The sequence below is a fragment of the Balaenoptera ricei genome, chromosome 5 (genome assembly GCF_028023285.1).
Source record: "Balaenoptera ricei isolate mBalRic1 chromosome 5, mBalRic1.hap2, whole genome shotgun sequence".
NCBI classification, from domain to species: Eukaryota; Metazoa; Chordata; class Mammalia; order Artiodactyla; family Balaenopteridae; genus Balaenoptera; species Balaenoptera ricei.
In genome coordinates this window covers 49,851,292-49,878,269 of record NC_082643.1, presented here as the reverse complement: position 1 = coordinate 49,878,269, position 26,978 = coordinate 49,851,292, and the positions used below count along the sequence as shown (strand labels likewise).

The following is a 26,978-nucleotide window of genomic DNA, read 5'->3' as shown; positions in this document are numbered from 1 at the left end:
AATGTTTAGTTAATTAATGATATCAGTCACCAGAAACTTAACGATCATAAGCACACTGCATACTCACCAAGTGTGCATGAAGATTTTGCACCTTTCTTCTGCTCTGCGTGTTATTATTGGAGACTATGTCTCTGAATATAACATTAGTTATTTGTTCATATTTACTGAGCACTTCCTTTAAAAAAAAAAAAAATTTACTTATTTATGGCTGCACCAGGTCTTAGTTGTGGCACAGGGGATCTTCATTGCAGCATGCGGGCTCTAGTTCCCCAACCAGGGATTGAACGCAGGCCCCCTGCACTGGGAGTGTGGAGTCCTACCCACTGGACCACCAGGGAAGTCTGTACTGAGCACTTCCTGAAAGCCAAATGCTGTGCTAGCTCCTTTAAAGGATACAAAGATAATTAAGACATAGCTGCTATCCTCCTGAAGCCTACAGTTTATGAGACAAGATAGACACATAAACAAGTAAGTTGGCTGCAAAGCAGATTGTGACAGGCAGTAAGGCAGAGACATAAATATAACATTGAATTTGACGCCCTTGATTGGAAGATGCATCCTTATTTTAGGTATTACTAAGAGAGAAAAGCTGCTGATAATTAACCCACACACAACAGAGATTTGAAGATGCATCCTTATTTCAGAGATGTTAAAATGTTTTTAAAATGTGTCTCTTGAATGAAGTACTGCTGATACAAGTAATAACGTGGATGAACCTTGAAAACACTATTCTAATTAAAAGGAGCCAGTCACAAAAGATCACATACAGTATGTTTCCATTTATATGAAATGTCCTGAATAGGCAACTCTATAGAGACAGAAAGTAGATTAGTGGTTGATTAGGGCTGGAGAAGATTTGGGAAGGGGGTAGGGGTGTGGATTGGTGAGTGATAGCTAAAGAGTATGGAATGGGGGGATGGAAATATTCTAGAATTGATTGTGAGGATGGTCACCCAATTCTGTGACTATGCTAAAAGCCATTGAATTGTATACTTTAAATGGATGCATGTATGGTGTGTGAATTATATCTCAATATAGCTACAGCTCAAAATAGCACAATGGGAGGGCAGTGGCTGGCGGGGAGAGATTAAGTCAGATGGGAAGGGATTGAGGGAAGCTTTTAGGCATGGGCATTAGAGTATAGGTAGGAATCGTGCCATACAGAAATAGAAAATGGAGACAGGGAAGCTGATCCAGGCAGAGGTAACAGCTTAAGCAAAGTCCAGGAAGCCAGGGTACTGGATAAAGCGCAAGTATCAGCTGAAGGAAAGGAGCCGTGGGTGGAGGAAAGGCTCTCAGGCAGACTGGCCCTCCTGGGGGAAGGCATCAAAGACTGTGGGGTTTTTTTTTGTTTTTTTTTTAACATCTTTATTGGAGTATAATTGCTTTACAATGGTGTGTTAGTTTCTGCTTTATAACAAAGTGAATCAGTTATACATATACATATGTTCCCATATCTCTTCCCTCTTGCATCTCCCTCCCTCCCACCCTCAGGGTTTTTTTTCAACTTGTGAAAAGGAGCCTTGAAATTTTCCCCAAGTGCCAACCTTTAAAATTTGGGCAACCCCATACTCAAAGAGAACGTACTTGGGCTTTTCTTCTAGCCACAGGGCACGGTCACTGACCCGACAGGCAGTAAAATCCCCTTTGGAATTTGGAGTCAGATGACACAAAGGTCAGAAAGGCAGAGAGCATTGCCACTGGAAGAGCGGAACTTACACAGATGCTGGGAAGAACCGGGGTTTGTGGCAGGGAGCCATGAAATTCCAAAGGTCACTTCAGCAGAGCCAGGAAGCTGAAAGCAAGAAGTTATCAGTGTGCTAGGACTCACACGGGAAGAATTAGAATCGGACTCCTCTTCCAAAGAGAGTGAAAACTGAGAACAAAATGAAATGGGGGGGAGGAAGTCTGCAGAGTTAGGGGAAAGAAAACAACTGGCATCTCAGGCTGAGGAGAGCCAGCGAATTGAAGCAGGAGCTCCTGGGCCCAAATACTGTTGTCTGGGAGCCGAAGCCTGAATTTGCCTGCTCTGAGCTAAGTGACAAGAGCCTGGGGCCACGGAGGACACCAGGGTACAGAGGAGGCACAGATCAGGGATTGAAAGGCCCCCTCGCTGGGCGATTCCCCTGAGCCCTGCAGGCAGGAAGCAGTCCTGGGTGCCCCCTTACTGCCCCTGTTCCTGGGAAGGGAATTCCAGGCAGCTCTCCTAACTCAGTCCAGCTCCAAAGAGGGAGGTAAAGGAGTGTGGAGAGGAGTGTGGAGAGGTGGGAGGACTGCAGAAGGCAGAGCAGCTGGGAACCCAGGTAGGGGAGCACCGTACTAATAAACAGAGAAGAAAATCGCGAGGCCCACCTGGGTCTGTCTGCCCTTTGGCTCATCTCTTCTGTTTCCGGGAGAGCTTGTGTAAGTTTTACGGGAGTCAATTACTCAATTTAAATAATATAAACAGCACAGTCCACTTTTTTTTTTTTTTTTTTGGCCACGCCGAGCAGCTTGCGGGACCTTTGTTCCCCGACCAGGTGTCCAGCCCGGCCCCGGCAGTGAAAGCACCGAATCCCAACCACTGGACCACCAGGGAATTCCCCACAGTCCACTCTTATTCTTCCCCCAAACGCTGACACAGTTCCCAAGATGGACACAGGAGCAGGAACTCAGAAAATCTGCTATGGACGGCCACAAGCGTGCCCAGGCCTACTTCCTCAGAGGAAACAGCCTTTGATTTAGAATGATTGTGCCCAGGCTACTCAGGCAGGCAAAAAATGTTAGCTCTTGGCAATGTGTGCTAAATGGAAGTGTTTATTCACCTGGAGTGTAAACCCGCCCACTACTACAAAGGGTTGGAGGCCCCGGAACTGCAATTTGTGCCTGTCAGTACTCCTGCCCTCAGAGATTAACTGCTGACAGACGTCATGCAGTCTGGGTCTTTCCAAACAAAATCTGAAACCTTCTCTTCTTGGTCTATACCCATGTCCCCAGAAACAGCGGTCACAGGAAGAACCTCTTGGCCAATTCTGTAGATCTGATAAGGCTCTGGCTTTCTTCCTTAAGGTCAAGAGAGGTCTGTACCCTGTCCCCTTTCTGGATCCAGCTCAGCCCTGCTCTTCAGCCCAGAGGTTGTGACACCTGAGCTCTGGTTCCAGTCAAAGCCACAAAGGTAGGGCAGGGCAGGGCAGAGGAATTCTCGTCTGGATGGGCTATGGGTTTTAAAGTGTAACTGGAAGTGGGTATTCCTGTCAAAATGGTAAGTACAGCTGAATGTGGGCTTGGAGGACGTCCTGAAACCCACTTGGGCTCAGCCCCAGGCAAAAAGCATAAGGGTCTACTCCCTCAGAGACTCTGATTCTGTGAGGTCTGGGATCAGTGCAGAAATCGGCAACTTGAAAAAGCACCCTGGACCACACTTCCAGAAACATTGAAACAGAAGCTATGGGACACCTTCACAACTCCTGAAACTCACCCACCTGCAGAGGGCATTTCTCCTGGATGGGCTGCCCACACCTACCAGGTACCCACTGTTCAACCTGACAGAGCACAGACCTTTCCTACACAATCTGGAGCAATTCTGGTAGACCCCAAAACAGGGACCCTTTCTCTTCTTCCCAATCGCAGCGTGTTTGCTTGTGCAGTTCCCTCCCCTTGCAGCATCAGCCCCTCTATCAAAACCCTACCTTTACTCAGGGTTCAAGTGCCACCTCTTCCAAGAAGCCTTCCTTTATCTTGTCAAACCACAGTAATTCCTCTTTCCTCTAAATGTACACAATTCCCATTCTCCTTCTGATACCTTGTTTGTTGGCTCATCTTGGTCATTTGTGCACATACCTATTCTCCCTGTTAGACTGAGTTCCTGGGTATTAGGCAGAGGCTATACATTACACCATCCATACTACCTGTTTTCTTGGACATACGTGGCACAAAGGAAAGTAATCCCCTCGAACTTGGAGATAAGAGAAATCAGGTTGCCTCTTCACTGGATATCTGTTGGTTTTGCCTTCCTGGAACTCATCCACCTTCTTCTGGTAACAGTATTCGTCATTTTACATTCACTCCCAATCCATGCAGAAACCAGATCTCAGGAGCAGTCACATCACCAAGGTCTAGACAATCCATTTAGTCTATCTCCAGATACCATGATTGGTTCAGTGATGGGCACATAACCCAAGCTAGGCCAATGAGATTTAACTGTAGGGGTTTTTATTGATCTACTGAGAAAAAGAGAAGCTCTTTTTCAACTGAACTTACAACTGTGAGGATGGGGACTTCCCTGGTGGTCCAGTAGTTAAGACTCCACACTCCCAATGCAGGGGAGGGAACTAGATCCCTGGTCAGGGAACTAGATCCCGCATGCCTCAAACTAAGAGCCCGCATGCCGCAAGTAAAGATTCCGCACACAGCAACGAAGATCCTGAGTGCCGCAACTAAGACCTGGTGCAGCCAAAGAAATAAATAAATATTTTTTAAAAACCCAAAACGGGGAGGATGTGTGCCTGTGGCTGCTAGAGACCACTACCTGGCAAGAGCCTCCTTGAAGGTGAAACCAACATGGAGTAGAGTAGAGCAAATGGACTGGGTTGATGACATCGTTTGAACGCTTGGATCCAGATGTGCCAGAAACTTTGAAATTACATAAACAAACAAATTCTGAATTGGGTTTTCCATTCCTTATAATTAAAAGAACACAGCCTAATGCACCATTTGAAATTTCAATCAGTATAAGCCACACACTCCAGGTGAATGTGATTAGACATCTTCCTGTCGAAAGATGGTGAAAGAATTTGACTCTAGTCCCAACTTCAATGAAGGAAACGTGCATATTTCTACCGAGTTGAGACTAGAGTGTCATGGTGATTTAGTAAGAGGTAGAAACATAATGAATTATAGAGTGGCCTGAACTGTGCCCTGCCGTGTGAACAGAAGAAAGGCAGCAGCCTGGAGCACGGAGTCCAAAAGTCAAAAATCAGCATTGCCCATCTAAGCTCAGATAAGGAGAAAACATGCCCTGGCTTACAGACTCAAGTGCTTCTGGCAGACCTATACCTGTTGTGGATGAGCCAATCACAGCCTCTAGTTCAAATTTCAATATTCAGCAAACAACTTTGTGATGATAACTTCCCCTTGAAACAGTGCCCAGGGAGAAAATATGTTTATCCCATCAATACCAAAGCTGCACATGGTTTGAGATCTCACTGTAAACAAATAAACTGACTTTCTGGTTTCATACACCAGGCTCCCTAAGCTTGGTTAATTTGAGCTTTCCTCTTGTGCTGTGAGGACAAAAATTTCTGGCCCAGGAAACTGTTGGTCAGATCTCAGATAATGTTGAGTTCATCCTGTGAGTTCTCTTTGTACACAGGTTCTAGCGTCTGCAATTTATTTTAAAACATATAAGCATTTACAACGTGATATTAAATGTGTGTTTCTTAGGTTAAACCAAAACCCTGGGACTAATCAAGAAGGCACAGTGAAGCAGAAGGCAGCTAGCATTTCATCAGAAAGTGCCATGTTCTAGAGCCAGTCTCTGCATTATCACACCTCAACCAACAACCGATAGGTTTCCAGTAAGTATACTCAATGTCAGAGATGGGTTTTTATTGGGAAGGTAGTGACATTTTCATGCATATGACTGATGTTAGAAGTGGGCTTTCAGTTGTGAAATTAAAGGAATTCAAGGTAGGTAGAGTGGTTAGAAAATACTGTAAAGGTAATCCCTATCCTTACACAAACAAGGTGTAAAAATCTGGTGAGGCCTGAGCCCAAATCTTTAGTGATAGTACCTGAGGCTTGCCAGCTAACCAGTTCCATGACAAGCCATTGATTTATGAGAATTTCTGATTGTCTGATGCCCACTAGAAGCCATAGAAGCCTTCCTGGAACAGATCTTTCTTGAGCTGGTGGAAGCACCGCAAAGGGCTGAGATCTCGGACTTAAGCTCCCAGAACAGTTGTATGAACTATGTTGTGCCTGCTGACTAGTAAGTATTTATCTAATAATGTCTGTATATGTGTTAGGACTTGGTCTGAAACTTGCTTTCATTATAACCTGGTAGTGAAGTATGGGGAAATAGCCAATTTTTACCTTCCTTAAAACTTCGTTGGGTGCTACCATTCTCTACCAACAAGAACCTAAAAGTTTTCTTGACCTAAGTGTCTCATTTAAGATCTCACCACCAAGCTCAAATATCCACTCCGCACCATGATGACAATACCTCAGTCCTTTCACATTGCAAGTTAATGGCTGGTACATAGAAAGGCCCTTAGCAAAAACTGACTAATACATTTGATGAGTAAATAAATGAATAGATGATGTAAGTGAATGAATGGATGGAATTGGAAAGCAGTAGAATGATCGTTGCAGGTTCTGAGGTCCTACTGTCCAACTTCCTTTGTAAAACTTTCCCCTCCTAATTGGCTTCGCACCATTATAAACTAATGAATATTACCCTTTGGGTTAGATCATCTTAAATCTCCTAGGATATAAATTCTCTGAAGGCAGAAATTATGTATTTTTATATTCTGTAAAAAATCCAATGTGCCATTTTTATATTCTATTATAGAATATTTCTGAATATTTCTGTAATGTTATGTACAGTTATCCCTTGATATCCATGGAGAATTGGTTCCAGAACCCCGCCTCGGATCCAAATCTACAGATGCTTAAGTCTCCTATATAAAATAGTGTAGTATTTGCATATAACACACATCCTCTATACTTTCAATCATCCCTAGATTACTTATAATACCTAACACAATGTAAATGCTATGTAAATAGTTCTTAATACAAAGTAAATATTATGTAAATAGTTGCCAACTCATGTAAATTTAAGTTTGCTTCTGGAATTTTTCTTCTAGTATTTTTGATCTGCCATGAGTTTCGCAGAGGGCTGACTCTATCAAAGAATATTTCTATAGTATTCTGTAAAACCCAATGTACCAAACAGGATGTGTTTCATGAGGATTAACTGCTGATGATGTAAACCTAATAATGATAATAATAAAACTAGCTAATAATATTAAGCATCTACTCAACGCCAGGCTATCCAAGTGCTTTGTAAGTGCTAGGTCAATGTTTCACACAATATCCCCATAAAAGTGGCATTATTATTTCCATTTGACCATTGAAAATTCCAAGAAGTTATATTACTTGCCCAAGGTCACATGGCTCGTACATTCCAGGGCCTGTGTAACCACAAGCCTGTGCCCTGGTCATTATGATTGTGGAATCTCTGGCTATGGGATGGTCACCAGAACAGCTGGTACAGACTCTAGGTCAACTGCTGTACTCTGTCTTAAGGAGTTAGTCAGTCCCTGCCCCAATTCTCTGAGGATTTAAAGTTCCTGCCTATTCCTCTCCCTTCCTTAGAGAGTTCAGATTTCTCATGAAGAGCAGCATTCATAGATTCTACCAGGACTCCTGTCTGCGTGATCTTTAAGTGTTGACAATTTTGGGATCCCTCAGGACCCCAAGGTTCAAAGAGAAGGTCTGTTGTCCTCTCGTAAAAGAGCCAGCCTTACCTCAAAGACTAATGGCTTTTTTTTTTTTCTCCTGGATTGCTGGGAACTGGTTTGGAGCGCAAACAATGCCATGCTTTCTGAAGAGCGTTCCATAGGAAACAGATGTTCAAATTCAGCTTGGGTTCGTGTTCTTTTGTGGTGGATAATTTCTTGGCTCACCTCTCTGCCTGAGGCACTGCTACCCAGCTGATGGTTGGTGGGGACTGAGTCCCCACAAAGCAAAGGAGGACAACAGCCTTCTGAGCAGGGCACGTGAGGAAACCACCTCTGGCTTCCCCAGGCAGCGGGCAGAGGTCCTCGGGAGAAGCTGGCCTCGACCACCGGGGTGCCATTGGCTACCAGGCTTGCTGGTGGAGAGCCCCGAGCCTCGCACCAGGACTTTCAGCAGCGGGCTGGCAGGCCCACTGCACAGCCGTGACCTGAGACTGTGCACGACCCGGCTCAGACTCTGGGGCCTCTAGGAGGAAGGAAATTGGATGGGCAAGACACTTCCAGTGTTTCAGAACTGGGATGAGAAGCTCTCTTCCTAATTGATTGGAAACTGTAGAAGATAAGCTGCATTTCCTCCCATGTGCCAGCTGACCCAGGAAGCCCTCCTGTTTCCAGCAGCCACTTTTAGCTGCACTTTGACTGCCGAACACACATCTCTCTCCCAACTTACCACGAGGTCAACCTTTTTAACTCTCGTTCAGAATTACGTGGAGAAGGGAATAATGTCAGGGGCTGGGAGCGTCATGGCAAAGGGGACTATGTTTCATCAGCGTTTGTTTCTTTGCTTTTTTTTCTTTTTTGAAGTTGATTGATTTCCTACGTTGCATTGAAACAAACTGCCAATAGATTTTTGAACTCCATATATGAACTTTCTAGCTATATCCATTAACAGTCCATCTTATTGACCAAAAAAAACCATTAGCACTACCCTCAAATCTCCAACTCTCATTTGAACTCTCAGAACCAATTATAAGTCTCAATCCAGAAAAATCCTTTAAGACTTAAGAAATGATCAAAGCTTAACACTTATATAGTGCTAGGCACAGAAATTTACAAAATAACTCATTTAATCTTTACAAAAACCCTATTATCCTGATTTTACAGAAGAAACAGAGGCACAGAGAAGTTAAGGGATTTGCCCAAATTCACACAGCTGATAAGTGAAAGAGCGGAGTTTCAAACCCTAGCAGCCAGGCTCCAGAATCCAGGCTCTAAAATATCAATACTAGACTCCATTTCTCGTTATGCTTCAGTTATTTGCGTTTTAAAGAATTTCTCAGTTTTGTCTAAGTTGTCAAATGCGTTGGCATAAATGCTCTAAGTTTGAAGTGATATCCCCTCTTTCATTTCTAATACTGGTCACTTGTGTTCTCTCCTCAGTCCAGCTAGAGCTTTATCAACTGTATTGATCCTTCAAATAAACCAGCATTTGTCTGGGCCTTCCCTGGGGGCGCAGTGGTTAAGAATCCACCTGCCAATGCAGGGGACACAGGTTCAAGCCCTGGTTCAGGAAGATCCCACATACTGCGGAACAACTAAGCCCGTGCGCCACAACTACTGAGCCCGCACTCCACAACTACTGAAGCCCGTGCGCCTAGAGCCCGTGCTCTGCAACTAGAGAAGCCACCACAATGAGAAGCCCATGCATCGCAACAGAGAGTAGCCCCTGCTCACTGCAACTAGAGGAAACCCATGCACAGCAACAAAGACCCAACACAGCCAAAAAAAAAAAAAAAAACCAGCATTTGTCTTACTTGATTTTTCTATTTTTGCCCAATTTTTGTGTCATTGATTTCTGCTCTTTATTATTTCCTACCTTCTACTTAACTTTGAGTTTAATTTAATCTTCTTTTTTATCTTAAGTGGAATTCTTAGATGTTGATTTTAGAATTTTTCTTTGTGTCTAATAATATCAGCATTATAAATTTCCCTCTAAGCACTGCTTTAACTGAATCCCACAAATTCTAATATTTTGTACTTTCATAATCATTCAACTAGAGAGATTTCCTAACTTCTCTTATAATTTCTTCTTTGTCCCATGGGTTGCTTAGAAATGTCTTCTTTAATTTCCAAATATTTGGAGATTTTACAGATATACTTCTCTCATTTATCATCAAAAAACATACTCATTTTTAACTTATTGAGACATTTTACAACCTAGCATATGGTTTCTCGGTGAATATTCTATGTGTACTTAAAAAGAATATGTATTCTGCCACTGTTGGGTATAGTGTTTCATCTATGCCAATTAGGTCATGTTGATAGTGTTTTCAAGTCTATATCCTTACCCATTGTTTATCTACTTATTTTATCAATTATTGAGAGAGGAGTATTAAAATCTCTAACTATAATTGTGTTTGTCTATTTCTCCTTTTAATCCTGTCAGTTTTTACTTCATATATTTTGAAGCTCTTGTTACTAAGTGCATAAACATTTAGGACTGTTACGGCTTCATAATGAATTCGACTTTTATAATTATGAAATGTCCCTCTGTCTTTGATAATGGTCCTTGTCCTGAAGTTCAGATATAACCTTAATATAGCCTTATTTTGATTAATATTTGCATGGTATATTTTATTTCATTCTTTTATTTTTAAACTTTGTCCTTATATTTAGAGTGTATTTCTTTTAGACAGCCTATATGAATCTTGTCCTCTTCCAGTATAACAATGTCTGCTTTTAGTTGATGTGTTTAGTCCATTTATATTTAATGCAGTTGTTGATATTGTTGGATTATTTACATCAACCATCTTGCTATTTGTTTCCTATTAATCCCATCTCTTCTTTGTTCATTTTTTTCATGTTTCCTGCCTTCTTTTAAATTGAGTATTTTTAGCATGTCATTTAATCTTCTCTTTTAGTTTATACTCACTTTTTAAATAATGATTGCTATAGGGTTTACAGTATGCATCTTTACCTTATCACAGTTTACCTTCAAATAAAATTGTACTGTTGCATAAAGTTAGACCCTATAACAGTCTCCTTCCATTTCCCCCTTCTCTTGTTAAAACTTTTACTTGTATATGTTATTGATCCCAAATATATTGATATTACTTTTGTTTTAAATACTCAATTATTTTTGAAAAAAATTTTACTGAAAAAATTTTACCCACATATTTACGATTTTCAATGATCTTTATTCCTTTGTGTAGAGCTGGTATTTTTTCCTCATAAACTAAAGAAATTCCTTTTCTATTTCCTGTAGTGTAGGCAATAATTACTTTCTAATAATTAGCTGTTGTTTATTTTAATCATTAGATCAAAATCATTAAATTTAATCATTAAATTAAAATCACTAATTTAATTTAATGATTAAATTATTCAATCATTAAATTAAAATCATTATTTTAATCATATTATAATGCAGGCAAGAATTATTTTCTAGTAATTAGCCTTTATTTGTCTAAAAAACCTTTGTTTCATCTGCATTTTAAGAGATTATGTTTATTGCATATTAGAGTTCTAAGATAATATATTCTTTCTTTCTATGCTCCTCTGTGTCTTCTGGCTTAACATTATTTCTGATGTGAAATCAGTGGAAAGTCTTATCTTTGTTCCCCTGAATGTAATGTGACTTTCTTTCTCTGGCTTTTTTAACACATGCACTTTATCACTGGTTTTCAGAAAATTGATTAAAATAAATCTTGATTTGGTTCTTTGTATTTATCCCGTTTGGGGTTGGCTAAGCTTATTGCATCTCTTGGTAAATATGTATTTTTAAAATCAAATCTGGAATTTCAGCCATTATTTCTTCAAATATCTCTTCCACACTCAATTTACATGTGTTAGATTGCTTGATATTTACCCACAGGCCACTGGGGCTCTATGTATGTATTTATGTACGTATGTATGTATTTTCTCTCTCTTTTTCTTTCTGAGCTTCAGTTTGAACTTTTTTTTTTTTTTTTGGCTATATCTTCAACTCCTTTTTTTTCTTCTGTTGTGTGCAACCATCTGCTAAGCCCATCCAGTGAATTATGCATTTCTGATTTTTAGGTCTAGAAGTTACATTTGGTTCTTTCATTATAATTTTCCACATTTCTCATTGTGTTCATTGAGTTGTTCTTTAAATCCTTAAGCATATTTACAATAGCTCTCTCAAAGTCCTTGTCTGCTAATTTCATCATTTCTGTAATTTATGTATCTGTTTCTACTGACTTTTTTTTCCTGGCTAAGGATCATATTTTCACGTTTTCCCACATGCCTGGTAATCTTTTTACCAGATTCTGGACATTGTGAGTGTCATGTTGCTGAGTGTCTGGATTTTTGTTGTTTTCCCTTGAAAGGTGCTGGCTGAGCTTTTTTCTTGTAAGCAGTTAATTTAGTTGGGGATCAGCTTGGTCTTTTTGAGGTTTTATTTTCAAGCTTTTCTTGGGAGGGTCTAAAGTGTCCTTTATTTTAGGACTACTTTAGCCTTACTCCTAAGGTGTGGCATTTCTGGAGCCTACTGAATTCTGGCTAATTGGAAGTAGAATGTCTCTCAACCCTCTGCAAGCTCTAGTTATTGTTCAGTTTGCAAGGTTGGTAGATTTTTTTCTCTGGTAATAGTTCTATGTGCCCAGCTTATGGAGTCTCACCTTACACATATACAGCCTAATATTTGGCCAAAGACTTAAGGGGATCCTATGAACACTTATACAGCCCTTTTTCTGTAAACCTTCTTTCGGTTTGGGAACTTGCCCCACAAATTCCAGTTGCCTCAACTGCCACAAACTCTGATCTGTATCTGTCTCCTCATTTCAGTGAGGCTGCCATGTTCTGCTTGCAACTTCTCTCCCTACTATAGAAAGCCTGGGAAATTAGAGGGCTCACCAAATTTGTTTTCTTTCTCTCAGGAATCAAAGTTCTGTGTACCTGTTGTTCAAAGTCTGAAGACGGTTGTTTTATATATTTTGTCCAGTTTTCTAGTTACATATTTATTGCAGGGAAACTAACCAACTACCAGTTATGCTATTGTGACCACAGCAGAAGTCAAACTTAGGTTTTATGAAAATAACATTTACTGAGCCTCACTCTCCATTAGATAGCATGTGAGAATCTTTATCTGCATTGTTTTATTTAATCTTCACGTAAACCCCATAAAGTAGGTAAATTTTTTTCTTATTACAGACATAAAACTGAGGCTTAGGAAGGCAAAGAAATTTGCCACAGGTCATGCAGCCAGTAAGTTACAAACCAGTACTAAGAACTGTCGGGCTCTCTGCCCTTCTTTTAAAAGTCTCTCCTCCCTTTTAACACTGAATTATTACTTTTGCTGATTATAAAAGTATTACAGGCTTATTAAATGGATGTTTGAAAATATAAAGAAATATAAAAGGAAAAATCTACAGGTTCTATATTTGCACCATCCAGTGACAGCCACCGTTAACATTACATAAATATTTTTTCAATATATAAAATGAACAGAAAGGTTAGTTTTTTTTTTACAAAACTAGAATCCTATGGAATCCTACCATACATCAATACATACATCCTACCATACATCAATACATACATCCTACCATACATCAATAAATTGCCTTTTCCATTTAATAATACCTTATAAGCATTTTCCATTAGATGTAAACATTCTTTGAGAACAAGAGTTTTTAGTTTCTGTTATCACAAATTTCAATCGTAATCCAAGGTATAGAGAATACCATAATTAACCCTCATGTGCATGTAACTCTCACTTAACTGTAAAATTATTAACATTTTTCAATCTTTGAATATAATTCTTAATGGCTCATATTCTAACACAGATGTAGCATTTTTAATTTAACCAATTCTGTTGTTGAACATTTGCGTTGTTTCTCATTATTGTAAATAACACTGCAAAGATCTTTCTGAGTAAGCCTTTGTGCAAATATAAGATTACTTCCTCAGGATAAATTCCTGAAAATAAAATTATTTGATTAAAGACGATGAACATTTCAAGGCTTTTGAAACATGTTCCCAAAATGCATACTAGAAAGTTTGTATTAATTTACCTTACTTCCTCCCAATAACAGTTTCTGAGTGCTATTTCACCACATTCTCAAATTACTAAATATTAATCTTTAAACATGCATTTGCCTGTTGGACAGGTTGACTGACATGCTGTTATCTCTCTCTACAATCACCAATCCCCATCCTTCAAATTAGCTACAGAGAGACTGCCTCTCATATCAGTCAGAATTTACTCAGAGCAAAACATCAAAATAAGACTAGAGAACAAACATCATTGTTTGTTCCACATATTTTTCCTATCAAAAAACACACCCTGCCTGGGACTTCCCTGGTGGCGCAGTGGTTAAGAATCCGCCTGCCAATGCGGGGACACGGGTTCGAGCCCTGGTCTGGGAGTCCCACATGCCGCGGAGCAACTAAGCCCGTGCGCCACAACTACTGAGCCCGTGTGCCAAACACAACTACTGAAGCCTGTGCGCCCTAGAGCCCATGCTCCACAACAAGAGAAGCCACCGCAATGAGAAGCCCACGCACTGCAACGAAGAGTAGCCCCCGCTCCCCGCAACTAGAGAAAGACCGCGGGCAGCAACAAAGACCCAACACAGCCAAAAATAAATAGATTTATAAAAAAACAAAACTACAAAAAAAAACACCCTGTCTTTGCGCCGCCGTGAGCCCTTGGAGGAGGCCAGTCGGCCGCAGCCGTGGCGCCCAGCAGGACGGCATGATCCTGAAGCCCCACTCCCACAAGGACTGGCAGGGGCGCGTGGCCACGTGGTTCAACCAGCCGGTCCGCAGACGCAAGGGCCGGCAGGTCAAGGTGCGCCTCAGCGCCCCGCGCCCCGCGTCTGGCCTCCTCCAGCCGGTGGTGAGATGCCCCACGGTCAGGTACCACACCAAGGTGGGCGCCGGCAGGGGCTTCAGCCTGGAGGAGCTGAGGGTGGCTGGCATCCACAAGAAGGTGGCCCGGACCATTGGGATCTCAGTGGACCCGAGGCGGCGGAACAACTGCACGGAGTCCCTGCCGGCCAACGTGCAGCGGCGCAAGGAGTACTGCTCCGAGCTCATCCTCTTCCCCAGGAAGCCCTCGGCCCCCAAAAAGGGAGACAGCACTGCTGAATAGCTCAAACTGGCCACCCAGCTGATGGGACCAGTCATGCCCATACGAAACGTCTACAAGAAGGAGAAAGCCAGAGTCATCACAGAGGAGGAGAAGAACTTCAAGGTGGTCGCCAGTCTCCACATGGCCTGCGCCATCGCCTGGGTCTTTGGCATCCCGGCAAAAAGGGCCAAGGAAGCTGCAGAACAGGATGTTGAAAAGAAAAAATAAAGTGCTGTTGGCAAATTGTGATTTAAAAAACAAAAAACACCCTACTTATCCCATATATGTTGTCCTGGTGCCTAACATTTGTACCCACTTAGAAAGGCAGGAATTCCTTATTTTGGAAGCAATGGAGGACAGATGATGGTCCTGGCAAAAGTGGCACCAGCCACCTTTCTGGGACTAGACCAAAGCTAACACTGGCTAACACTGTGCCCAGACTTGCATGTGCCTTCCTGTTCTCTCCGCTTGCATCCAGACTTACAAATCAAATCTCCAGAAGTTGGCTCCAACACAGTTTACAAACATGTTTCAATGGGCAGAGAGAGGTTCAGGACACAAGGATGGCTTATGTGAGAGAACCATTCTGTGAGAACTGAGATCCCCTCAGATCACTTCCCCCCCTCCTCTCTGGCCTTGGCACTCAAGCAGAAGATCTGAAAAGATGCCAGGATAGTCCCAGCATTGGAAACTGGCTCTGGACAATAAAGGGACAGGAAAAGCTACAGAAACTAGTCTAAAATATGCAGCTAGGGCATGTGAATTTCAATACATAAACTTACATTCTCATTAGAGAGTAAGCTTCATAAGGACTGAATTTTGTCTTTTTGGTTCAGAGATTTATCCCAAAGGTAAGAAATAATGCCTGACACATTGTAGGCACTCAATAAATATTTGTTGAGTGGATTCATTAAATGTGGATTCATTAAATGGAAAGAAAGAATTGGGAAAACCATATTCAACAGTTATGTATTAAACACTATATATTGAGACAGGAAGGGGGCAGGGCACATTTAAAAGAATGACAGAGCCATTGAGGACACAACATAAACTGGTTAGAAACAACCAGTCCAAGATGGTGGACAAGTCAACTTCCATTAGACCTTGAGCCTCTTTTATGCTCATTGTAATACATCAGCATGCTAAGTGACACACCCACAGGCGCCATGACAGTTCTGAGGCTGACCATAAAAGGCCAAAAAGTGGGAAGTGACCCAATTCCTGGAAATCTCCACCCCTTCCCTGAAATAGTTGGAATGATCTTCCCACTCATTAGCCTATGAAATTACCCAGCCCATAAAAACTAACCACCCATATCTCAGGGCCACTCTCACTTTCTGAGATGGCCCATACTCTGTCTATGGAGTGGTATCTCCTTGAATAAATCTGCTTTCACTCTACTTCGGCTCGCTCTTGAATTCCTTCCTGTATGAAGCCAAGAGCCCTCACCTGGCAGCCATCGCAGGGACTCGCCTGAGACCTGGGACGTGACCATCCTCTCGCGCCCCACTCTTCCTGCACCAATATCACTGAGTTAGGAGCTAAGCAGAAACTCAAGGAAGGATTAAAACAGAAACCTTCCTTCTGGAGAAGCTGATATACACAAAATAAAAAGCTGAACCCTCAGGAATGGCACAGACAGCAAGTATTCTTGGAGTTCAGAGGAGGGAGAAATACTTCTTTCTTAAATGATGGGGGAAGGCCATAGAAAGGAGGTCAATTTGGGGCCAGGTCTTGAAGGATGGTATATTAGTTTCCTAGAGCTGCTGTAACAAATTACCACAAACTGGGAGACTTGGAACAACAGAAAATTTATTTCTCTCACAGTTCTGGACTCCAGAACTCTGAAAGAGAATCCTTCCTTGTCCCTTCCTGGTGCTGGGGGCTCCTTGGCTGTGGCAGCTAACTTCAATCTCTGCCTCTGTCTTTCCATGGCCTTCTCCCCTATGTTACTCTGTGTCTTTTTCCGTCTTTTGTAAGGACACTGTCATTGGATTTAGGGCCCACCCTAATCCAGTATGATCTCATTTCAAGCCTTATCTTAATTACATGTGCAAAGACCCCATTTCCAAACAAGGTCACATCCCAAGGTTCCATAACCTGAATTTTTGAGTGACACTATTCAACCCACTACAAATGAGTAGAATAATAGTCATGACAGGGACTTCCCTGGCAGTCGAATAGTTAAGATTCTGCACTTCCAGTGCAGGAGGCATGGGTTCGATCCCTGGTCGGGGAACTAAGATCCCGCAAGCTGCATGGCACGGCCAGAAAAAAAAAAAAAAAAAAGTAATGACAGAAACCCTCCTCCCAAACTCAGAGGGTGTTTGAGACCAGGTTTCCCCAAAACCAATAGGCCGCCAAAGACGCAAAATTTTCCAAAGCCAGGCTACAGAGCAACCCTAATGAATACACAGGAAAATAGAAAACTTCGAATTGTAGGGTTCCCAATAGACATGTAATCTTCTGAACTGAATTTCCAAAAACTTAAAACAATTTAAAATGCACATGTAATGTATAAAATTGTAACTGAGCAGGACCCCATGGGGCCTTCCCAGAACAGACTCTCCTGCCCCCCACGTCCTCTGCCTGCCTCTTGTCTGTAGAAAAACTGTAGCCTCCTAGGCCTTCCCTGAGTTTCAAAGAGTAAATTTAATCAGAGGAGTGAGAAAATGCAGAAAGAATGAAAAACAGTCAAGCAAGACAAAATAATAATAGTTTAGCCATTAAACAAAGTCAAGGACCTTTAGTTCCTCCTCAAGGGCTATAGATAATCTTCTGAGCCATGTCCTTTCAGCTGTTTTGCAGATACTGAAACCCCTGCCAGGTGGAAGAAATTAACTGTATGCCGCCCACAAGCCTGTAGGCCCCAGACTGGTTGGAACCAGAAGGTTGATGATGTTGACTCCCGATGACATCACCACCAACCAATCAAAAGAATATCCACGAGCTGATCACACACCTCACAACCCCCCTCCCTCACCTTGTCTTTAAAAGCCTTTCTCTGGGGCTTCCCTGGCGGCGGAGTGGTTGAGAATCTGCCTGCCAATGCAGGGGACACGGGTTCGAGCCCTGGTCTGGGAAGATCCCACATGCCGCGGAGCAGCTGGGCCCGTGAGCCACAACTACTGAGCCTGCGCGTCTGGAGCCTGTGCTCCGCAACAAGAGAGGCCGCGATACTGAGAGGACCGCGGACCGCGATGAAGAGTGGCCCCCGCTTGCCGCAACTAGAGAAAGCCCTCGCACAGAAACGAAGACCCAACACAGCCATAAATAAATAAGTAAATAAATAAATAAACCCAAAGTTTAAAAAAAAACCACGCATTTAAAAAAAAGAAAAAAAAAAACTTTTCCTTGAAAGCGTTGGGGAGTGCCAGTCTTTTAAGCATTAGCTGCCCTGGACTCCTTGCTTGATGCCCTGCAATAAACACTTCACTTTCCTTCATCACAACCAGTGTCTTGGCTTTACTGCGTGCAGGCAAGCGGACCCAAGTTTGGTTTGGTAACAAAATGAGAAATTTTGCTTCGAAATTATACATGAGCTTGAAATGAGCTACTTACTATTTAGAAAGATCAAACAATTAAAAGCATGAAGTCTGGGTTAGATTCCTGATTTCTCAACTTACTTGCCCTGCAATTTGAGGCCTGTTACTGCCCTTCTCCAGGTCTCGTTTTCCTCATCAGTAAATTAAGGACAATAATATTACCTGTCTTCTGGGGTTGTGCAAAAAAAACCCTCAGTTTTCCTCTTGTGTTTCTCCTTTAGTCTCACACTACTGCCACACTCAGAACACTTCTGATACCAGAGGTGTGTGGGTTTTTTTCCCACACCAACTAATTCTCTGTGACACCAGCTGTGTGTCTTACAATTTAACTCAGTTCTGATACTGTCTGCCTGGAGAGAGCATCAAATCCCACAGGTCAAGGGCTCAGTCCTACAAGACTGTTCCCACTCCACTTCAGAGGCCAATCACAAGTTCAGGTTTTCACCTGTGCTTCTGACTGATGCGCTATACACGACCCTTTCCTTCCTCAGAATCAATTAATTTGCTACAGCAGCTCAGAGAACTCAGGAAAACAGTTCACTTACTGTTTACCAGTATATTATAAAAAGATATGATAAAGGATACAGATGAACATCCAGATGGAAGAGATGCATAGGGCAAGCTATGTGGCTTCCATGCCCTCTCCGGGTGTGCCCTTCCCCCAGCACCATCATGTGTTCACCAACCTGGAAACTCTCAGAACCCCGTCCTTTGGGGATTTTTATGGCGGCTTCATCACGTAGGCATGATTGATCATCAGCCCATTTCCAGCGCCTCTTCCCTCTCTGGAGAATGGAGGGTGGGGCTGAAAATTCCAAGCTTCTAATCATGGTTTGATCTTGCTGGTGGCCAGCCCCCATGCAGGAGGCCACCCAGAGTCACCTCACTAAAACAAAAGACACGGCTATCACCCAGGAAATTCCAAGGGATTTGGGAACCGGGGTTAAAGACCATATGTTAGGACGAAAGATACTCCTAGTGCTCTTATCACGTAGGAGATGTCAATGGCTTTAGGAGCTCTGTGCCAGGAACCACGGACAGAGACCAGTATATATATTTTCTAACATCTCACAGGTCAGAATAAAGATGAAAAGAGATAATGCATGCAGAGTGCCTTGCCTAGGACCTGGTATGTGGAAACTGCTCAATAAATGTCAACTCATTGTCTTAAGATGCTGTTAACAGTGGAGAATGAATTTGATGAGGGGATGGAGAGAGTTATGAAGCTAAAGCCTAAGAGGATATTATAAGACCCAAGCAAGAGATTGTTTACATTTTTAAAAATTAATTAATTTATCTATTTTTTTTTTGGCTCCGTTGGGTCTTCGTTGCTGCGCGTGGACTTTCTCTAGTTCTGGCGAGCAGGGGCTACTCTTTGTTGAGGCGCACGGTCTTCTCATTGCAGTGGCTTCTCTTGTTGCAGAGCACGGGCTCTAGGCGCGCAGGCTCAGTCGTTGTGGCTCGCGGGCTCTAGAACGCAGGCTCAGTAGTTGTGCACGGACTTAGTTGCTCTGTGGCACAACTAAGGGATCTTCCTGGACCAGGGCTCGAAACCGTGTCCCCCGCATTGGCAGGCAGATTCTTAACCACTGTGCCACCAGGGAAGTCCCAAGATTGTTTACATTTAATAAGAAAAAATAATGTATGTTTTCCAAGGCCTGGCCTATATTCCTACTAACTGCAATAGCGAGAGTGGCAGTTTTCAGAATGTATAATAGTTTGGGGACATCTGGGAATCCCCTAAACTTTTTGAGGGAGTCATTGAAGCCTTTTTCACTCTCGTTCCCTCATGAGGGTGCTATGGCATTTCCTAGAGGCTTCCTGACATGTGATGTCACACCTGACAGAAGCAGATATGAGCATCCAACTGTCTATCTTTTTTTTTTTTTTGGCCTCGCCAAGCAGCTTGTGGGATCTTAGTTCCCAGACCAGGGACCAAACCCGGGCCCCCGGCAGTGGAAGCGCGGAGTCCTAACCACTGGAACACCAGGGAATTCCCCCAGCTGTCTTTTATTAAGCCAGACCAACGATACTTGCAAAAAATGTAAAACAATGGCACTTCTATCGCTGAATGTTTTGGAAAAATGTTTGTCAACATATACATTTATTATTGTTATTTTAAAGTGAATAAAGAAATTAAAACGTTAAAGATTTCTGCTTTAAATCCAGGCACAGTAAATTTCAGTAGATATAATCCAGATAAACAAAAGCTCTTGAATTCTCAATAATTTTTTAATAGTGCAAAGAGTCCTAAAACCAAAGAGTTGGAGAACCTGTGGTCTAGAGGAGCACGTGATATGCCGCAGGGCCAAGTAGTTTGGCATCGTACCAGGTAATCACTGGATAGAAGTGGGCTCTACATTTACTTTCAGAGATTATTATATCATTGGCACAACTTTTAGGAGTTTTATGGGGAAAGCAATATGGAATCCAAGTTTCCATAATATATCCATTTCATTTGCTTCTGAGCAATTGTTCCGATTAGGGCAGAGCTCCATCTGTTGCAAAAATCAGCGATCCACTCAGGACAAATGGGAACACGAAGTTCACCACTGAAAACTCAGACTGTGACATCTATTTGTGTTCTCAGTTTCCAGCTTAAACTCCCCTTATTTCACATCCTTTCTTACTTCATTCATCTTGGAATTGCCAATTTTATTTGCAGTAAATTGAAAACTACTCAAGCCTTTACTCAGAAGTTAGATCACACCTTTGCTTTTTGTTGTCCTTGTTATGTTTCCAGAACTCCTGACATTTCTTTCCATGATATAAAGGGTCATATTTTATACCATGTGACCCCATCCTAACTGGCCACAGCAGACTGAACTGGAATTGGATACTTAATCCAGAAATAGCCAGTTGTGGCTTATCTGTGATGTGTGTTCTCTGCTAGTCTGGCTTCCCTGTCTTTTTTTTTAAATCATCTAGGAGCATGCTCAGACTTCTCTGATTAAAAAACAAAACAAAACAAAACAAAACAAAAAAACACAAGGAGCTGGTTAAAAAGACAGATTCTCAGGCCTTTGTCTTGGAGATTCTGATCAGGAGTTTGGATGGGGGCCCGTGAATGAATTTGTTTAACAAGGTTCCACATGTGTCTTATCAGGGCAGTTTGCAGAACAAATGCCTGTTTTATAAAGGCATTGGGAAGTCCCAGGTATGGAATAGACCAGGGATTTTCAATCTTCAGTGACCATACCAGCTACTTGGATCCACCGCAGAGATGCTGACTAAGTAGATCTGTCCTGGGGCCCAGGAATGACCATTTTACTCCCTCACGTGTCTGATGTGAACACTCAAGTTTGAGAATGGCCAAGAGTGAGATCATTTCATCAGATTATTTTACTTCTGCAATTCCCTACCATGAAAGAATGAAATTTTTTTTTTGAATGAAAGGTAAATAATGGAGTGAGGACAATTTTGGAACAGACTGCCCTATCCCTGCTACAGGGGAAGGTTGAGCAGGGTGAAGGGTCCGGGGGAATTTAAGTACAGTTCTGGGATGTTTAGGGCCTGAGCCTGGGGTAGGGGCGAGGCAGGAGGGGCACAGAGAATCTCCATTCCTTCCCTCCTTCATGGCAGCTGCTCCATCCAAACTCTACCAAACACCAGCACCGACCCTGACACTGAACATGTGCCTGACAATTAGAACCGGTTGGAACAGTCACGCAAAGTTGTAAATGCCTTTGTAAACTGCAACACAGACTATCTTGGTGAAGATAACGAATTATACCCTGAAGCTTCCCATCCCTGGAATCTCATTAGTAGCAGCACGAAGGCCACCCAGCCAGAAATCAGGGTACCAGTTCTCAGAGAAGTACTTATCTTTACCATCAGACAATCACATTCACTTATTTTCTGAGAAGGTCCAATTACACTTTGCTTGCTCTCCTTCCTGGAAAGAACTTAATCACTTGCACCAGCTTGATTTGGTGCCATAGGTATTTGTTTCTCCTACTGGAAAAGTATTCTCTGGTCACCTCTCAGGATTCACAATGAATCTCTACCTCTTGGTTTCTCTCGGTCCCAGTCACTTCCTCTTGGATGTGGACCCAGAAGCTCCATGAGACAAGCTTTGTTTTTCTCGGTAGCAATCTATCCCCATCTATCAAACTGTATATTGGCCTATTTATTTTGTTTTCTCCCTTCCTCCACTAGAATGTAGGTTCCATATGAGGGCATAGTTTTGGTCTGTTTTGTTCTCTGGGCCTAAAACAGTGCCTGGTTCTTAGTAGACCTTTAGTAAGTATTTGTTGAAGGGATAAATAAACGGGTTTTATTTCTGTCCAGATGGGGGAAGGGAAGGTAGAATGGCTGAAGCTTTGCTGAGCCAAAAAGAAAAGAGAGAGTGGTGGGTTCTAGGGTCCAGGGTTAGACAAGGAATATTATTTAAGGAAATGATATACCATGGCAAAGACACAATCAGAACTGAATTTAATGTAGAGGAGCTTCAGGGCCCTCATCCTGGGCAAACACAAAGCACTAAGACCAAAGGGGTCACTGGACAGGATCTAAGGATGGGATCACGGAGCACAGAGATTGGACGTAATGTCAGCAGGTGAGCAGAGGGAAAGGATGAGGCAGGCGCATCAGCAGGGTTACACCTGAACCAAATTCTGCTTCCTACTGGTTTCCCCTTGTAAGAGTAGGGCTTTAAAAACTGATTTTTGGTTTTTTTTAAAAATAAATTTATTTATTTTATTTTTGGCTGCGTTGGGTCTTCGTTGCTGCGTACGGGCTTTCTCTAGTTGCGGTGAGCGGGGGCTACTCTTCATAGCGGAGCGTGGGCTTCTTATTGCAGTGGCTTCTCTTGTTGCGGAGCATGGGCTCTAGGTACGCGAGCTTCAGTAGTTGTGGCACGTGGGCTCAGTAGTTGTGGCGCACGGGCTTAGTTGCTCCACGGCATGTGGGATCTTCCCGGACCAGGACACGAACCTGTGTCCCCTGCATTGGCAGGAGGATTCTTAACCACTGTACCACCAGGGAAGCCCTGATTTTTGTTTTTGTTTTTAATTTACATTGAGAAGTAGCAATTTATTACTGGTGTTAGATAAATTAACACAGAAACTTCTAAGTGTTAGGGAAATACAAGAAAGGGTAAAAACTGGTAACAGCATACCATGTTTCCCCTGATTATTGTACCATAAACCCTGACAAATTCATAACTATTGTGAGACCTAGTTTTATTCTCAGAGAATTTTTTTAGATATGTTTCACTTTTAATTTTGAAACAATTCCAGATTTACAGAAAAGTTGCCAAAAAAAGAAAAGAATTTCTGTATATCAGATTCCCCAAATGTTAACATTTACCATGTTTACTTTACCATTCTCTCCCTCTGTATACTTTTTCCTTAACCATTTGCGAGTGAGCTGTAGATATTATGTCCCTTTGTCTCTAAACACTTCTCTGTGTACTTCCTAAAAACAAGGACATTTCCTGACATAACCACAGTACAATGATCAAAATCAAGAAATTAACCTTGATTCACTACTATACTCTAATCTATGGACCGTATTCAGAAGTTGCCAGTTGGCCCACTAACGTCCTTTACAGCAAGCATCTTACAGGAATGGGCGTGCACTACAACCCCCTCAGAACAAACACCAGGGAAATCCAGAAAGATGGGCTGTCAGTGAGTTCTCCTCCCTCACCAGGAGATCTGGGTGGTGAATTTCTGTGGCCGCCAAAGGCAATCTTACTGTGACCAAACAAGAAATGCAAGGGCATCCCAGGGGTCCGTCCTGAACAGGTTTGGACTGTTGGCCTCATGCCAGTAACTCTACCCCTAGACCTCTTGCTGGGTCAGAAACATAAACCCCTGTGGATTTAAGCCACTGTAAACCCAGTCAAGATTTTTGTTATTTATGGCCAAATCATTCCTAACCGACCTAATCCTCTAAAAGTGGAAATACCAGATTTTTATACCTATGCATGCACACACACACACACAAACACATGTTCAAACTGCCCTCAAAAAAAATTTAACGAATGAACTATGTAATATATGAGTGCACCTGTTTCCCCTCAGCATATCTAATATATTTTATCACTTCAATTTACTTGGGTGACTTTAATAGGCATAACACCTTTCTTTTTTTTTTTATAAATTAATTTTATGTATTTTTGGCTGTGTTGGGTCTTCGTTGTGGCACGAGGGCTTTTCATTACGGTGGCTTCTCTTGTTGCGGAGCACGGGCTCTAGGCGTGTGGGCTTCAGTAGTCGTGGCATGCGGGCTCAGTAGTTGTGGCTCGCGGGCTCTAGAATGTAGGCTCAGAAGTTGTGGCGCACGGGCTTAGTTTCTCCGTGGCATGTGGGATCTTCCTGGACCAGGGCTTGAACCTGTGTCCCCTGCGTTGGCAGGCAGACTCCCAGCCACTGCGCCACCAGAGAAGTCCCAACACCTTTCTTTAACAACAAATCTCACAGGATCACAGAATTTTAGTTAGAAGAAACCTGATTATCTCATCTAAACCCCTTTACAGTATGCACGATTTTGAGAAATGTGTTTATAAGTAAGAGAAGTAGTCACAAGAGGGGAAGGGGTGATGTAACAGCAGGGAGCAGAAGCAGGTCAACCCAGGTAAAGGGACTGCAATTATGTCGAATGAAAAAGTCAGTCTTTATTCCTGAATGTGTTCATTAAACATTTTCCTACAATATTCTTTCTAGTCAGAGTCAGTTAACTCTCCTTTTTGCAGATAATACAATAGTAACTTTAAAGACATTTACATTGATAAAGTTTTACTATGTCATTATAACAATATAGTGTGGTGGGGAGAAGCAAATTCTTTGATATCAGCCTCAACCAATTTTATTGCTTGTTCTGCTACTTGCTAAGGGTGTAACTTTAGGCAAATGATTTGTCCTTTCTTTGCCTTAGTCTCGTCATCTATAAGATGGGAATGGTATAAGAGCTATTGCCTCCTAACGTTATTGTGAGAATTAAATGAATTAATATGTGTAAACACTTAGAACATGTTAGCTATTATTATTATTACAATGTGGCATGCTAAGCCATATGTACTGCTTATGTCATAGAAATGAACATGGATCATTAAATTATACTGACATTTATTGGCCTTGGAGTGTCCACTGCAAGAGTTAATGAACTTTGGGCTCTGTCTTGCACTGGGTCTGACTAGGCCCCAGCCTCCATGCCTTTGCATTGTTGGGAGGAGACTAGACCTCAGATCTTTGTACTTTGGGAACCTTTGAACCTGAAACTGCAACAAAGGGAGGGCAGTTTATTTGGGGAGGTTTTACTCATGTTGCCAGGGAAAGTGATTGTTTTTCCAACCTTCTATCCACCCGGTCCAGAGTCACTACTGTTCAGTAGACTTTTAAAGACACCAGTGGATACCCTCAGAAGCATCTAAAACACTTAAACCAGGGCCTGAGACTTTCTGTGCTGCACCTCTTGTAATCTACACAGATTCTTCCTCTAGGACTTGTGAAATGTTGCAGCTCTATATTAATAAGTGGAATGTCTGTACCTATATCCACATCTAGAAAGGGAAGGGCCTGTGATCCAAGCATCAATGCCCAGCTGAGGTGGTCATACCGGAAGCCAACAGAAATGCATTCTCAGTTATTCAAGGGCCCAGAAAGTCTGCCACCTTTATACCATTTCTGTAAAAACTACTCCAAGGCACACTCAGCAAACTGAGGAATAAAGTAAACTTAATAACGAAAAACTTGTGGCATAAAAAGTGCTAGTGATGAACATTGAGACCAGTGAATTAAGGCCAAACAAGTGTCATACTAGGTCAAAAGGTAACTGTGCACTAATTATCTGGGCTATTTGTGCAATGATTCACACTTTATGGGTTGAAAGGAAGAAAGTAATAGTGATCCTTGGCAACTTAGCTTAGCAGCTATAGACTTCTGGGAACATTTCCTAGTCCACTTTGGAAATTTCATCTGCAATCAACAATACAATAATTAATCAGGAATTTTAAGAAGGCAAATAAGTTCCTTACTGACGTTTACTAAGCTGGAACTAATAGTGCATCAATTCTAAATAAAATGTTACTTTTATTTTAGAGCTTTGGCTCAGATTATCCACCTTTCCCCTCTGTCTCTAAAAATAATACATATGATGGAGAATAAGTTATACCAAAAGAACTTTGTGATTCCCACTCCCTAACCTTTGGGGAGACCAAATGACATAATGGAACTAGCAAGTCCGTCAGGCCAGGGAATCAGTACTGAGTCTACAAATTATTAGCTGTGTAACCTTAGACAAATCACTTTACTGCTCTTTGCTTCAAAAATTCTTGATTTAGTCGTCATTCTACTGCAAAGCGAGACAAAGGAGCTTTCCCAATTCCCTATAGCCTGGACTCTAGGGTGAGAGAGACAATTCTCAATAATCAATCCTGGGACTTCCCTGGTGGTCCAGTGGTTAAGACTCCGTGCTTCCAGTGCAAGGGGCATGGGTTTGATCCCTGGTTGGGGAACTAAGATCCCACATGCCACACAGTGTGGCCAAAAAATAAAATAAAAATAAATAAAATATTTATATTAAAAAATCAATACTATCTAAAGTGATAAATTGTTTGAACAATCAAAAATAATGAGATGGATTCACACACCAGGAAAGGTTAAAGAACTAGGATTGACATGAGATAGAATGTAGAGAACTTAAATCCTCCCTAACAATGGGCACAGCAATTACACTGGTGTGTGTGTGTGTGTGATTTGATCTTTACAATTTTCTGGGGAATTATTATCTTCTTTCTCCAAATGGAGAAATGGAGGTTCAGAGAAATTAAGTGATTTGCTCAAAAATAAACAGCAAGATAGAAGTGGAGAGGCCGTGACAACAGTGGGAACGGTGGAGTAAGGACCTCTGAAAAGCTGCTTTCCGGGCAAAGAACATGAACACTGGCAAAAATTGTCA

At 42.1% G+C, this 26,978-nt stretch overlaps 1 pseudogene; it reads left to right on the top strand.

The window, feature by feature from the left end:
- Nucleotides 1-14,148: 14,148 nt before the first annotated feature.
- LOC132366432 (large ribosomal subunit protein eL13-like) lies at nt 14,149-14,758 on the top strand (annotated as a pseudogene).
- Nucleotides 14,759-26,978: the final 12,220 nt, after the last annotated feature.